Here is a 16,231-nt window from a genome sequence, read left to right as displayed (position 1 = left end):
TGGGAATATTTAATGTCTACTGAAATTGAGTACTCACCACTAAGAAGGAGTGAACTAGCAAGCGATGAAAGGAGAAGAAGAAATTAAATGTGCATTACTAGGTGAACGAAGCCAATCAAAATGATTTGAAAGAAAGAAAAAGTTGCTGTGGGTTACGCATCTAATGGCTGGGTGAATTCCCCAGACTCTCTTGTCTTCTAAGGAAAACAAAAATGAGAAGGGACAAAAAGTACTAATTTTACTGCCAAGTTCATATTCCACTTATTCTGTTAAATTAATGGCTATTACATGAAGTGCATTTTATATCTGAAACCCTTTCCACTTGAAACAACACATTTTTATAATGTGTTGCGTGATTACTACTTGAATACAAGGTGACAAAGTTCATGAAAGATAAATGCATTAAAAATGTTTAGAAAATTACAGGACTGTTTTGAAATATTTCTAAAATGGGATGTAATTTTCAATGCATTTCCTGTGTTTATTTACCATAATTTTACTGTTTTGCTATCTTTATACATCTCTATACATCAGTGCATTGGCTCCTCCTCCCCGATTTTGAGAGACGCTCGTCACTGAGAAGCAGATATACAGTGGCCATAATGTGCTTAGCAATAGCCAGAAACACAGTTGCTGAGTTTCAGGAACTCAGAAGCCCCTGTATCACACGACCTTCTACCTTTTTAAGTAAAAATTAAGGGCAAGGTGGCACCGCAAGATTACATCAAAGCGTGCTATCACCTGCACTGCTGGCACGGAACAAATTTATCCCAGAAGCATCAGTGCTTCTTTACTCCAGGTGTCACACGCTTCAAAATGAACTTCAGCGTCAAGTTCCAAACTGTAAAACTGGCTTGGCTTTTTTTATAACCAGGTTTTACATTGTAGCACCCAGGTACCCCAGTGCTCAGTCTTCTGGAGTCTGTGAAGTCCTTTGCTCTGCTGACTTACAGTTGTTTACCTTTTCACATCAAGTAGTTTGTTTTCTTATTAAAAATCTATCATAGATTTAACATTCTATTGCTTCCTGTGATGAAACATCATGATAGTTTTATCATATGGAAGTGGTTCCAGCCATCTCAGCTTGACGGGGGTTTACACACCAACCCTGCCCATCCCAGGCTGCCAGAGCTGCCACAGAAGTCAATGAGCTGCACCTTGTGCTAGAACCTTGCCGTAAGCAGACTCCCTAAAAGCTTACTTCAGTCATGTTTCCGTTGTTTACAGCCATTAAAAAATTATATTAAGTGACTCATCTATAATCCCAGCATTTGGAAATCTGAAGTAAAAGGAACAAAAATATTGCTTCAAGTTTCAGGTCAGCCTGGGCTACAGAGCAAGACCCTTTCTCAAACACACACACACACTTGAGAGGGTGAGGAGGGGGAGAAACAAAGACAATGGGGATGTAGAAAGAATGGCATTCAATTAATAGATTTATTTAATATTTCTTATAAATCTTCAAAAAGTTACAGCACTGTACCCAGTTTTATTATATTTTAACATCATCGTTGTCATATTGGGGATCTTAAGTGTCCCCAAAGGCCTGTGTTAAAGGCTTGGTCACCCAACTCCGGTGTCATTGGGATGTGGTAGATAAGGCCTAGTGAGACTAAGTAAGGTCACAGAGCTGTGGATTTCAAAGGGGATATTAGGAGCCGGGCTCCTCCCCTTTGCCTCCATTCCCAGTTAAAGTGAGCAGCTTTCCTCACCACTTGCACTGTGTCACCTGTCCCAGATCAGCCAGGCCAAGCCACCAGGTACTTAAGCTTTGCCTACTGTGAGTTTAAAGGAACTTTCTTGAGGCAGGAGTGAAGGAAATGCCTTAAAATTTGCCTTGCGGAGTTTCTGTGTGTTGCTGATGTGGCAGGCTGGATCCAGCTCAGGGCCACGGCTGGACAGGTTTTTCCTGCAGACCTCCTCAAGGAAGTCAAGCTTCTTGGAGCTGTCTTATGTTCAAAGGCCTCTAGAGTTCCAGGGAAGCAGAAATCTGGCATTTTCCTGTCCTTGGAGTAGCATAAGTGATGATTACCGGTGGGTCTCAGCACAGGTCCCGAGTTTTCAACAGAGTGCTTATGTCAGCTGTGGCTGCAGTAGTCTGGAGTCAGCTTTGAGAACAACTGTGTTGCTCCATCTCAGTGCTGGACAGTACTTGGAAAGTTTTTGACAGCTTTTTGTTACTGGTTGGAAGGATTGCCCTCTCTTCAGTCTCTGACTGCCTGCTCTAAATGTAGGGAAGTCCACCAAAGCCTTGCAATTGCTCATGGGAAGATTCAGTTTTATACTTTTTTAACCTATGTTCACCTTTATTAATGAGAACTTCCCAAAGAATCTATACAACAACTTTTTATATTTTCTTGGCTTATAACTCCTATGGAGAGTGTTTCTCATTGTTAGTTTAATGTTTATAAGAACAATCTATAACCAATAGATTTTGTGAGTGCAGAGGATTTTATTTACCTTTGAGCATTCTGTTTTTGTTTGTTTGATTGAGTCTATGCAGCCGTATTTTCTCTAATAACTTGGCCACTTGCTTTTCTTTATAGAGTTGTTCACAGCTCTTTAGAGATGGTGCTGTAGCCACCTCTATGATGCTCAGGGTGCCTTATCGGGCCATTTGCCAGAGGTCCTCACCCTGCGTGGTGAAGGGACCACAGTAGTGTTGACTCAGGGATTCATGTAGACACCAACTTAAGAGGGATGTGACCTGACCGAAAATGATATTTTCTTCTATTTATAGCCTAAATGCCCTATCTAACCCTTACTGAACACTCATAAAAGATGTTGTCCTAAGGTTCCATGGCAGAAAGACAAAAAACAGGCTGCTTGCTACCTGTTCTTGGGGTTGGAAACTGTGACCCAAGTGTAGGATTCTTTTCTGAGAATACCACAGCCTCCGAAGCTATAACAACTGATCAGTGAGTAAACTTTATGGAGACAAACAAGCCATGTGCATAATAACAAAATCCAGACACAGCTTAAACAAGGGCCTCCATCTGTCCACAGGTGCTCAAAACCAAGATATTTTGCATTAACACTTATTATAAGCACTTTTTAATAATATGATTATTGAGACAGAAGAAATGAGGATTTGTTTTGTTTTTTTTTAATTACATGCTGTTTGGCCTATTAGCTCAAGTTTATTATTAACTAGCTCTTATAACTTAAATTAACCCATTTCTATTAGTTTATATCTTACCACAAGGCTTGTGGCTTGTTACCTCACATCTTGCTTCTCTGGCTGCTGTTGGCATCTCCCTCGACTCCACCTTCTTTCTCCCTGTACTCAGTTTGGCTTTCCCACCTAGCTATATCCTTTCCTACCAGAGGCCAAAGCAGTTTCTTTATTAACCAATGGTAATAAAACACATTCACAGCATACAAAAGAGAATCCCACATCATCTCACCTTTTCTGTCTAATTAAAAAGGAAGATTTTAACTTTTTTTTATTTTTATTCTTTTTTAATTAAAATTTCCACCTGTCTCCGTTTCCCATTTCCCTCCCCCTCCTCCCACATATTGCCCCCTTCCCCCACTCCCCTTTCCCTATCCCCACTCCTCTTCTCCTCCCCCCACTCCATTCCTCCTCCCTCTCGATACTGAAGCGCAGTACAAATTCCCTGCCCTGCGGGAAGACCAAGGTCCTCCCACTTCTATCTAGGTCCAGGAAGGTGATCGTTCAAACAGGCTAACCTCCCACAAAGCCAGTTCATTGTCCGCCATGTTCAGAGAGTCGTTTCAACCCATGCTTATTCAGTCCCAGTCCAGCTGGCCTTGGTGGGCTCCCAATAAATCAGTTCCACTGTCACAGTGGGTGGGTGCACCCCTCGTGGTCCTGACTTCCTTGCTCATGTTCTCCCTCCTTCTGCTCCTCATTTGGACCTTAAGAGCTCAGACCGTTGCTCCAAATTGAGTCTTTGTCTCTATCTGGATCCATCGCTAGATGAAGGTTCTAAGGTGATATTCATCAGTATAGGATAGGATCATTTCAGGTTCCCTCTCCTCAGTTGCCCAAGGTACCAGCTGGGGACATCTCCCTGGACACCTTCAAGCCCTGGATAGGGGAAGTAGACAAGATTGCAGGGCAAAAACTGGGAACTTGCGGGTGAGATGGCTTGGGGCTAAGGGGAAATGGGATGAGAAATGTGAGAAGGGGAGGATGGGAGGAGCTTGAGGGATTGGGATGGTTGGGATATAGGAAGGGTGGATACGGGAGCAGCGAAGTATATATCCTAACTAAGGGAGCCATCTTAGGGTTGGCAAGAGGAAGGTTTTAACTTTAACAGTAAAATTGCATATAAAAAATAGTTATCAAGCAAGAATTACAGATACAATATTTAGTATATTTGTATTTGAAAAATTAATGAAAATACTCTATCATCTATTCTGTCTTTGTGAGTCTAAAGTTTCATATCTAATTTATAATTTATCATAACTAAGGAAAACCATCATTATAACTATCTAGTCTTCAACTCCATCAAAGACTTCAGAAGGATATAATATTACCTAAGTAAACAGGAACTGTAGGCAGTAAGCAGAAAATTTTGGAAGTTGCTTACAATATGGTTCCTGATTAGTTAGGTAATATTATATATAAATAACTTCCAAAATTCTAGAAAAGACAGAGATATCTGACTGTCTGATAGTCACCCAAATTTCTTTTGTAACATTGGGGCATCCATCTTTAGCCGATAGGCCTAGAATATCTAGCAGACCTCTCAGTGAAGCAGGAAATTTGAAACTGTCTCATCTATATTGGCAGGTGGTCAGGCATTTTCCTCTGTATCCTACAGAATGTCTGGCAGTTTCTTCTGTGAAGAGGTACCCTGAAGGACCATCCCACCCTGTTTTGACAAAGTTCAGTGGTCATTTTCCTGTGGGTCCTGCATGTCCAGTTCATGTAGCATACTGTCAAGTAATTCAGGCAAGAGCAGTTTTTTGCACAAATGTCTAGTCTCACCACATTGAAAGCAAACTCCGTAAGGAGTTTCTTCAGTTCCCCTCATCCTTTTGAAGTAATTAGTGCTGCCAGGAGCAGACATGTCTCACTGTAGAGAAAAGTCTAAGTTCTTAAAACATTTTAAATGCCATATTCTGTAGGTTTTGAAGTGTTTGAGGATTACCTATTTGAAATATATCTCTGCATATCTAGAAAACCTAACTAACGTGACTGTAAGTTTGACTATTATAGATGACTATTAATTTATATTTCTTAACAATACATTACATTTTTATTTTTATTTTTGTTTTTGTTTTGTTTTGTTTTTTTAAGACAGGGTTTCTCTGTATCTTTGGAGCCTCTCCTGGAACTCACTCTGTAGACCTGACTGACCTTGAACTCACAGAGATCTACCTGCCTCTGCCTCCTTGGTGTTGGAATTAAAAGTGTGTGTCGCTACTGCCTGGAGGCTACATTTTTAATTGAGTCACATTAACATAATACACATATAGTATAGAGATACACATATAGTATAAAAACATGACATTAAATATCTATCAGTAAACCAAAATCCATACCAACTGAAGAAGTATTTAGAGATTAACAGTTGTTTTTTGAATTAAAGTAGATTCAATAATCTACCTTTTAATCATTTTTCCATCATATTCCCCTTTTTTTCTTTAGAAAGGGATTGACTATTACCATCAACCATTTATAATCAACCCCCTTTAAATGAAAACATATGTTTATAAACAGTATTTTGGGAATAGGGACATAGTTTTTATGCTACTCCTGCTGATTGGGGTCACTGGTAATCTTACGGGGATCCTGAGAAAATTTAGGATTATAGTTAAATCTTGGCTATAGTAGTCTGTGAGACTGTACATCTCAGCCAGTTTTCTTGAAGCTGTTCTGGATGAAGGATCACCTCAGCCATCGCTTCCAACAGAGATCTCTCAGAGTTTTATTTGATCAAACTATATTAGCCTAAAAGGAATCCATAGCTTCTCATCTCTGTGGAAACAAAAGCAGATCTTCTTTTTCAAAGCAAAAATCCTTAAACCCAAATTATAATAACAAGATACCTTTATGTTGGTTTATCTTAGTAGCCCCCACAATTAAATGTGCCTCTGCTGTTAGCTCATTAACAGTCAAAAAGTTCAAAGAACACACAATAGTATACATAATCCAGACTCTCTGCATATTTTCCATCTTTACATGGCTCTTTAAATTACTTTTATAGTCTCTTTAAAGACTTTGTTTTATTTTTCAAACTATTTGTTTCTTTCTATAACTGCCTATCCCCATTTTTTCTTTTTTAAACCTATATATATTTATTAAAAACATTGTGATCCCTTTAGAGGATTTTTATTTATATGTTTTTGTTTTTTTATTGCATATCTGTAACTTTTTTTGTTACTGTTTTAATTTGTAAGTGGTATGACTAAGACCAGGGCAGCCTCTTTGACCGTTTGTTGTGTCCTGATTGGCTTTTAAACATGGCAGAGGTAGCAATGAGCATGATGCTTACTCCCCACGCCCCAATGCTGACATCAGGTAGTCACATTCAGCCCACAAACCTTTTTTTGTTTGTGTGAGCAAAAGCTAAATCTGCCACATAGTGCAACAGCAGATTAGTTTCTCTATACTGATGTCTGTGTGAGACTGTGGAAACCCACCATGCATCTTAGCTCATGGCAGCTAGCAGCCAGCTCCATCTTGTAGGCAGCTATTGGTAGATGTGTCTGTGTACTGTGGATGGCAGGAAAGACTAGGGAGCTCAGTACGGCTTCATTGTTGTGCATTTAGAACCCTCTTAAAGTTTCTTAAGTCTTATGTGGATCCATGCCAGACGGTAGACACCACTTGTACTGGAGGTTTCTCATCCCACCTGGTACCGCAGCCACTTTTAAAATAACCACTCAGAGGTTAGTATTAATTACATACTGTTTGGCCTATTAGCTCAGGCTTATTATTAACTAGCTCTTACAAGTTAAATTAACCAATTTCTATTAGTTTATATTTTACCACAAGGCTTGTGCCTTGTTGTCTCACATCTTGCTTATCTGGTGGCTGCTGGCATCTCCTTGTTTTGCTTTCTTAATTGAATCAGTAGGTTTTGGAAAAAGAATCCTTGAAGCTTCATAAAGATAGAAACTGTCCCTTTACTTACACTTTGGGTCCCTCTTTCTTTCTTGTCTTTCCTACGAACTCTGTAGCACTATGTTCCCTTGTAGGGAATCAACAAGTGTTGGGAATCCAGATATAATAAGCTTAAGCAAATAAAGAGTGCAATAAGCTTTTCAATTGCTAGAGACTGGAACAGTACTAACTGCTGTACCATGGCATCAATTTATTCTCTTTTCATCACAGGAGTATTCACAATTATTTGTTTAAAGTGAATGAGAGAATAAGAAATACAGGAAGAATGATTCTGTAATATCAACAAATTCACCTAACTAATGTGCCATGACACCAGGCAATTGGTAAAAGCAGCACTTTGTATGTAAGTAAGAAAATATCATGAAACTCCATAAAGAAATGGATTTTCGGGTTATTAGATGGAGGACTGGACAGGAAAGGAAATGAGATGTGCTGGTTTGTAGTGACTCTCGATTTGTCTACATAGCACTTGTATAAAATCAGATTTAGGGTTAGTGTGCTCCCATAATGATGCCCTTCCTACTATAAAATCAAATCAGTGTGTTATGTTGAAGCAAAAGCTAGTTTTTTGCCTCTACTCTGGGATTAACTATTTTATCAGTAAATTTAAAAGTCAAAGAGAAGCACATGCCTTTGAAGAGTTTTATAATAACTTCCCACCCGATTACAACGTGACAGTCAGATTCTTTTCCTTCTTCTTCATCTAGTGTCTTCAGAGCAGTTCCTCAATTGTCCTTCCTAACATGAACTCAGACCCCCTGCAGCACCTAGCTGTCTCCCCAGTGTGATTCTAGAACACTCACTAAGATACCCCTGTTCACTCTGGGGGAGCCTCCTCTGTCCATCTGCAGTGATGTCAGGCCTTTGTGAAGTCAGCTGTACAGAGCGTTGCTTTTGACTCAGTAACCACTATAAAGCCACAAACTATTTGTATACCCAAGGGATCTGATACTCCATAAATCCCCATCACAGCTCAATGCTGTCCATCAAACCCAGTGATTTAAAAAAACAAAAAAACAAAAAAAACAAAAAAAAAACACCAAAGACCACATTTACTACCACCTTAACTTTCAGTGCCCAGCCAAAGTCATGAGTAGCTTACTGGAAGACATACATGTTCAGAAATGTGTTACTGGGCCATTTCACCACCCATGGTACAAATATTACAGAGTGCAACTGGACGATGTAGCTCAATTACTTGCTGTACTGTGTGATGCAATCAAGAAGAGACACAATAAATAGAAATGGAGAAACTACTGCACACATAATACAACATACTGTTTTACAGTTAAGTTCCTGCATAATTAAAGGAGTACATTCTAAAATCACAAAACAAAGTATAGTACAGTAAATGCATTCATCAGTAACACAATTATTTTTATTATAAAGTATTATAGGCTATATGTAAGTGCTATACGTTCTTATGATGGTATGTTTTCTAACATCAACACAAAATATAAGTAATGTCTTATGCTATGGTAATATGGCAACTACAACATTACTAAGCAATATAAATGCATCAGTTCCATTGTAGTCTTATAGACCATGATTCTATATGCAGTTCATCATTATCTGAAACATCATTATAAAACACATGACTATAATCTTAAACCAAGTGATTAAGCCCCCTGTTCAGTCCTCCACACCATTTCCAGGCTTTCAGTGTCTTAGAGATGCCACAGGGATTTTCATCCTAGCAGTCCAAAGAAAAGCTACATCTTCATCTCTACCTGCCAGCATTATTAGATTTCCATCCTGGAAATTTAATTCTCAACTATGGTCAGAAAGATCATTCAGGGCCATGGTAGCCTTGCAGGTTATCTGCCTATACCACTGCATTTATTGAGCCTAATTCGCCTGATGAATTAATACCTAAGGACTCAGAAGTTTCTGGACTTCCACCCCACACCTAAAGCCTAGGTTGACTGATGCAATGTGAAATGAGATAGTTGAAGGTATTTTTAAAAGGAAAAATGCTGATACACTTATTTAGAAATTATTTACTAAAGATTGAAGGGTTGACTTCTCACAAAGGTCTTGTACCTAAGGCAGAAAGCTTTTTCATGCATTTGCGTACTAATTCAGTAAACATCTACCAACGGCCTCCTGAGTGTTTTTCATTGTGAAAGAAACTGAAGATAACAGCTGTGGCCCAAAATCTACTAAAGAGAGTCTAGAGAGAGGAAGAAAGAATAGACAAATTAACTGCCTTTGATGAGTGCTGTGAAGTGACTAGATGGGATAGACAATAGAAAGGTGTATTCATTATATTTCTAATTATCGTGGAAATGTGCTCAACACAAGAAACTTAAGAAAGACAGGATTTAGGGTCTATTCTAGCTCATGCTTTGAGGGTACAGGCCATTGTGGTGGAGATGGAATGACAACAGGAGCATGAGACATTGAGTCTGTAGTCAAGAAAAATGACATGTGAATGGCAAGGAGAGGTATCAAAGTGTAAAACCGTTGGATAGTTTAGAATATTAAAAATGACCAAACAACTACCTTGGATTTTGTGATGGTGTGAAGGTACTCAATCCTAACACACTGAATACCAATACTAGAGTAAGACTTACAGGGGGCTTACTACTCTATGTCAGGAACTCTTCCAGTATGGTTCATGAATTGGTTCATATAAATGGTTAGTTTTATTGTTTTATTTCATGGTTTTACATGTATGTGGTATTAAGATTTGAATCCAGGACCTCATACATGCCAAGTACACGCTCTACCACTGGACTGCATCTTCAGTCTTGAGGCATGTATCTTAAAATTTTAGGAAGCCATAATTTATTCCCATTTTACTAAAGTTGGAGAAACTGAGTAACAGAAGGAAAAGCTACCTTTTCAGAATCTAGTTCCAGAATCCAGGCTCCCAGGCATGGTACTATACCACTTCCCTTTTAAGCTAGGAAGGCCCTTTAATCGCCAGTCACATTTCTGTCCAGGTGCACAGATCACAGCTGTTTAGATGTCTTAGAATCTATTTCATCTTCTCTCAACTATAGACTGCCACCTCCGAGACTGGAGATTAATTATTGGATGGCTTCATTTTCTTCATTTCTTTTGCTATCAAATTTCTTCACCTGTTTGAATGTAAGTCCCATGAGATAGGAAACAAGTCAGTCTGTCATTCATTACTATACAATGCCTTAAACATGCTCAGTACTAAGTGTTTGCGGGCTGAAGAAATTAATAAGTGAAAGGCTGTATTGATGTCTGTACCTGCAGCATACACATTACTATATAAAAGGACACCTGTTGATTTACTTATATTTCTGCCATGCAATGTATTTAGCTATTTTCCCTATACCAAGCAATTCTCCAATTCCCTGCGAACACCAACAATAATTTTTACTGTTTAATTCAATTCTGAAGCTAATTATCTGAAGTTAGTGCAGACCTCATAAGTAAAATGCATAAGCTCACAAGAACAACACACACACCTAACATGCATGCATATTACATATGTCAGCTGTAAGTATTGCATTCGCAGAGTATCCCAGCTTCTGTTTCCTTTGGCTACAACTCAGATTCCCACCAGTCCCTCTTCCTGTACAGTAGTTTGGTATTATAACTCACAGAGCAAGGGAAACAGGTTTACTGGTTATGAATATTAGAAAGGATGCAAATAAACAGTTCAACTACATCAGTGGTTTTCAACTTGTGGGTTGTGTCACCTTCAGGGTCTCATATCAGCTATCCTGCATATTAGATATTTACTTTATGATTCATAACAGTAGCAAAATTGCAGTTATGGAATAGCAGTGAAACAATTTTACAGTCAGGATCACCACAATACAAGGAATTATATTTAAAGTCTCACAGCATTAGGAATGTTGAGAACGGCTGAACTAGGTAAAAGGATGCACAGGCGAGAGCCAGAGGGTCCTGAGTGCAACAGTTTCTGTTTCTAGGTGGTCTGAGGCACAGTCACCTCCCTTTCAGCCGATGAACCCTCCAAAACCCAGTGTACGCACCACTAAAGCTTTGAGATCAGCAAGTACCCTCTCAGGCCCTCTTCAGTCCCTGGAAGGCAGGGGTGAGACTTCTAAGCCTCTGATAGCATATCCCTATGGCTCTCCTGACAAACAGCCTCCAACCTCCGGAACCAACTCATAAGCATAAGCTCGGGTGAGGTACGAAGGGGGCATAAGCATATATGGCTTCTCTTTGTCCTTATAACACTCAGAAGTGCCAAGGATTCCAGACCTCCGTGATAACTAAAGAGGATGAGGACCAAATGTGCTTATGATCGCGTCACAAAATCTCTGAGATTGATTGGAATTCCAAGTTTTCAGGAGCTGTTCCCGCCCCTCTGCTTCAACAACTGTCGCACTCCAAGGGCTTACTTAGGCTACAGAATTCATTTTACCTCATGAGCCAAGGGTCAACCACACCTGGGGGTTTCCAGTCCTCAGTTGCTCACAGGATGCTCTAACGTGATGCCTGTCAGGTGTGAAAAAATGAAGCCCCGGCTTCCTCATATTGGGTATGAGGCCCCATGCCTGAGGCCCCATTCACACTCCAGAACTCCACAGGACCAGACTTCTCTTCTCCCTGACCTGTGGCTAAGGAATCAACACACACATTACATTACCTGCTAAAATTCCAGTTAGGCAATATGACTAGGTATTAGAAAATAGTAAGCTACAATGCTTGTCAGTTGATGGTTAAGATTAGTTTCAGAAGTATGAAGAAACCGGTGTGATTTTATGACAACGAACCAAAGTGTTTTAGGTAAGCTAAACAGCTCAGCACACCTCACCCGAAAGATCACTGAAGACCTTTGTTTGTTTGACAGATGTTGAACTGAACAGAACCGTCTCCACAATACAGCAGGAAGTGAGAGAGCCAAGGATCAGCTCAGTATGGAAACATTCGAAGATGGTTTCCAACTGCTCTAGGGGTCTCCCGCAGCAATAATCATAGATCAGGTGAAAGCCTCGCTGCATAAAACACAGGGGAAGTAGCTCATTGGAGCAGACATCCAACGCCTGTCTACCGGAATTCCCCTCACCACCTTCAGAGCTGAGGAGCAGAAGTACTGATTTGATTAAAGAATCCCAAAAACACAAGAGATGTGCTTCTCTCCCACATATAAGTAAAAGGAAAACGAAAGTCTTAATTATGTAGATGAACTGCAATATTTTCCTGGCTGTTTCTAAACACTCAGCGAGAGTCATTTGGACATTAAATGAGGAGTCAGCTGTGATAAATGCCCTTCTCGGCGTCCTCATTTAAAATGAAATGGGATCGCATACCCAGACTCTAAACTAAAAGTTAGTAGCAAAAAGAACTGTTCCTAAACCCACACTCTGTGAAATCCACATGGCTCCTAAGGAGAATGATAGAACCCAGGACCATGGGCACTGATGCACCAGGAAGACTCCGAGCCTACGACTCCAGGGAGCCCTCTTGGGACATGGGCAAAAATTCAGACACATGTCACAGCTAAGCTGCATCACCGTGTTGTCCTATTTATGCAAATGAGTTCTACTGTTGTAATTTAACCAGCAATTTCTTCAAAACACGTGTCACTGCTTATATTCCACTTTAAGAAACACGAGTCTTTTACCAGGATGCAGGATAGCAATCCCTCAGAAAAACAGAGAAAACATTGCTCTGTGCAGTGATGGCATCCGTGATGATGACATCTGTAGTTGATGTCCACGGTGCCTCTGCAGGCTGCTCTCTGGAAGACTTCGTTAATTTTTCCAACATAATCTAATGTCCATAAACAACAAAGAGATACACAATGCATATAAACCTGAAAATATGCATTTATTCTCCTGAGATCAGCACCATAATGATTTGTGAACACAGAAATAAATAACTGTAGGTAGAGACGAGGGAAATCAGGAGTTCAAGGTGATCCTTAGATACACAGAACATTTGAGGCCATCCTGGGTTACAGAGGAAGACCCTGATGAAAACAAACAAACAAACAAAACCGGAAAACCCTAAAGTAAAATGTGCATGAAAGTGGTTGAGTTGTCAGCGTTAGCTACAGGTGTGTATCCAGAGCTCTCACTGGCACGCTCTCGTCTGATTCTCATCACACTCTTATCAGTGTTCTCATTTCCCCACCTATTTTATCCAGAATAAAAACCAAGGTTTGAATTTCTTCCATCTACTGAGGCCACCTGGTTTTGGTGCCTGACTCTCTCCTGCCTGGACAGGGGAAAAGTGAGGTTCGGTGCCCTATTTCAGTGGTGCACCACCACATCTGAATTATTTTGTTTATTTTGTAAAACCCTAAAAGGGGAAACGTCTTAGGAAACGGGTGTTTCAGTGAGTGGATTATTAGACAAGCTGTGGATCTCAAAAGCCACGGCTTGATGTGCTCAGGATGTAACGGGAAAATGCGAATTCGCGGCAAATCCTTCCTCTGAGCCTTCCTGATTTTATAACAAGAACACACCAAAACCAGCAAGTCCTGAACTGATCTGTTGAAAATACACCATGTAATACAGTCGGACTTCTCCCAGGCTGCCTTTTCCTAGTAGGTGCATTGGCAGTGAAAGCTATGAAGGCATAAACTTGGCTGCCACCTCAAAGTGCCCACATGGCCCTGGAACGTCACTGCGCTAATTATGTGCATTTATTTTGCATGAGTTCACAGCTGTCCAAATCTACCCTGAGACTCCAGCCAGGAAAAAAACAGTAATAGGAACACTGCTAATGTGACATGACTGTGAACAACACAGGATGACATGGCCGGAGGTGATGGCCATTCCCCATCACTGCCCAGGAAGTCACAGACAGAAGAGCCAAGAAGTATTTGTGAAACTGTATAGACCATTACACAGTCTAAGTCACTCTCACACTGACTTCTACCACTAGAGCCACGTTGGGTGTCGGTAGTCTAGCTCTAGAGCATGGCCAGGCAGACATCTCCCCAGAATCAGATACCATTCACAGATACAAAGCAGGGAGCTAGCTGGACAGGAATGAAGAAAGTCATTTGGGGCTAGTGGCATACAGCTCAATAGGAAAGTTCTTGTCTAGAATATATAAAACCCTGGGTTGGTTCTGCAAAACGGAGCAAATATATATAATCATCTACATTGGCATTTTCCCCTTTTAGATGGAAAGACAATGCATGCAAGCACCCACACCTGCATGTGTTCACATGCAGAGACACATAGAAATGTCATTAGGGCAGGGAAATCATAAGACCAGGGCACAGAGAAAATAAATGTCAGTAAACCAAACACACCTTCATGGTGCTTAAGCAATCTTCTCAAACACCCATTCCCCATTTCCAACCCTTAAGCACAAAGACTCGGCAGTCTTTTTTTTTAAGTAATTTATTGGCTTTATATTCAAAGTGAGTTCTCTGTGAAGTTTGCAGCAAACACAAAGGACAATGGTGAACAGTAAACACTGGTGTCTGAGATACAGGGAGTTCTCAGTCTCCATTACTGTGCTCCACCCAGACGGTCGGTCCATTGTTTCCCAGATGATATCTTGGTTGACCTAGAAGATATCAAGTAAGTGCTTGACAATTGAACAAATTGTGTGCTCTTGGTTAAACAGGAATAACTGCCTATCTTCTAAAGAAAGCATTTTTATTTGTGCAAACTGAAAAATTTTACCCACAATCATAGACAAAATTGTCTTTTCAAAATTAAGAGCAAACTTCACATAAATTAATCATTCTTTGGGAGTTAAAAAGTTCATTCTATGATTCCAGGAATTTTATTACCATTTCAGCTTCATGCTTAGAAACAATGCAAGCAGAGCCTTCTCAAAGGAACTCAGAACGAAACACCAGTGTGTGCTGTCTGTGCTGGGTGCTAGAGGCACAGGTCTCCAGGAAGACAATATGAACCATCTGTTGTGAGCATTCAGACTACAACAAAGAGCATTTCTCTTAACACTTTCCATTCCACAGCCATAGTCACTGGCACTCTATAGACATACTCAAAATTCCAAGATCAAGGCTACCCTCAATGTTAAATCCCATGGTGGTAATCTGGGATAGGACAGGGTTTCTCTATAGGCCAAAGAAGGAATGTTTTTCTCCTTTAAAAAAAAATAATAGTTTTTTTCCTTAGGAGAGAGATAAAAGCAAAAGACATAAAGCAATGAATTTAAAGTGGATTTTTCTTTCTAAAACAATGTGCTAGGTCAATGAGATTTGGTTCTAAGTAAATAAAAAAATCTGAAAAGGATATACATTTACAAAAAGTTATTGAATTCCTTTTTTAAGTTTTTTCTGATTATTATTTCCTTTCTCAACAAATGATGTAAAACTCTGGGCAAATTTCCAAAATAATTAAAGCACAGAATATTTTTTGGAGATGAAAAGAAGAAAAGGGAAAAACAGAGAGGGGGAAGAAGAATAAAGATCATTTAAAAAGTAGAAAGAAAGTTTTAAAATAACAATAATAAAATAGGAACTCTAGAAGAGCCAAGATCTGAACTAAGTATGGCTTTAATCCTTTTCCACCAGGCCCTAGCCTTGGCAGGTCTCTGCTAAAATGCAGGAGTTGCACGGATGTGGAAGCTGGTGATGGAAAATGCATTATTATACACAATTGTTGTACTTGAGAGAAACTATACGAAGGAAAAAAATAACACCCTAGAATAAATACAAATGAAATTCATGTATCAAAACCAATACTGTGAAAATAGTTTAAATGTTTCTTGAATTTATATCTAGTCATTAACCTAAATGCAGATTTTAGTTCCTGCCACCCTTCTGCCTCATGGTCAGAAGGCCTGAAAACCTGTGGTGTGGAAAATTGGCAGGATAAAGAATATTGAATTGGTCTCCATGGAAAAACAGAATTTGGCAGCCATAACCTCCTCCCTGTCCTGGTCTGTGTCCCACTTCTGTTTATTCCTTCCTGCTAAACCTTTGTCCCAGGGAAAAGGCCACACACTAGGTAAAGCTAGAAGCTAATGTCAGCCTGACCATTCTCCAGTGACTTTGAATCTCTCCTCAACATAAGACCAAATGTCCCAGCTCTGTGAGGTCACAGAAGCTGGGCTTTCACTGATTTTGGTTGCTTCTAACCTCAAAAAGGGAACTGAGGTGAGAAACCTGCCTTACCCAAAGAAACTTACCTGAAGAAACTGTGATTCCCTCACGGAGATGATAAATCCATACCCAAATCC

The 16,231-nt window shown here is 39.9% G+C and overlaps 1 protein-coding gene across 1 annotated transcript in view; it reads left to right on the top strand.

Annotated features, from left to right (window-relative positions):
• Positions 1 to 16,231, top strand: part of Pou6f2 (POU class 6 homeobox 2) — a 468,024-nt gene that overhangs the window by 404,837 nt on the left and 46,956 nt on the right. The gene's annotated exons all lie outside the window — the stretch shown is intronic.

This window comes from Chionomys nivalis, chromosome 13 (assembly GCF_950005125.1).
Source record: "Chionomys nivalis chromosome 13, mChiNiv1.1, whole genome shotgun sequence".
Taxonomy (NCBI): Eukaryota; Metazoa; Chordata; class Mammalia; order Rodentia; family Cricetidae; genus Chionomys; species Chionomys nivalis.
This window is presented reverse-complemented; position numbering and strand designations above follow the sequence as displayed.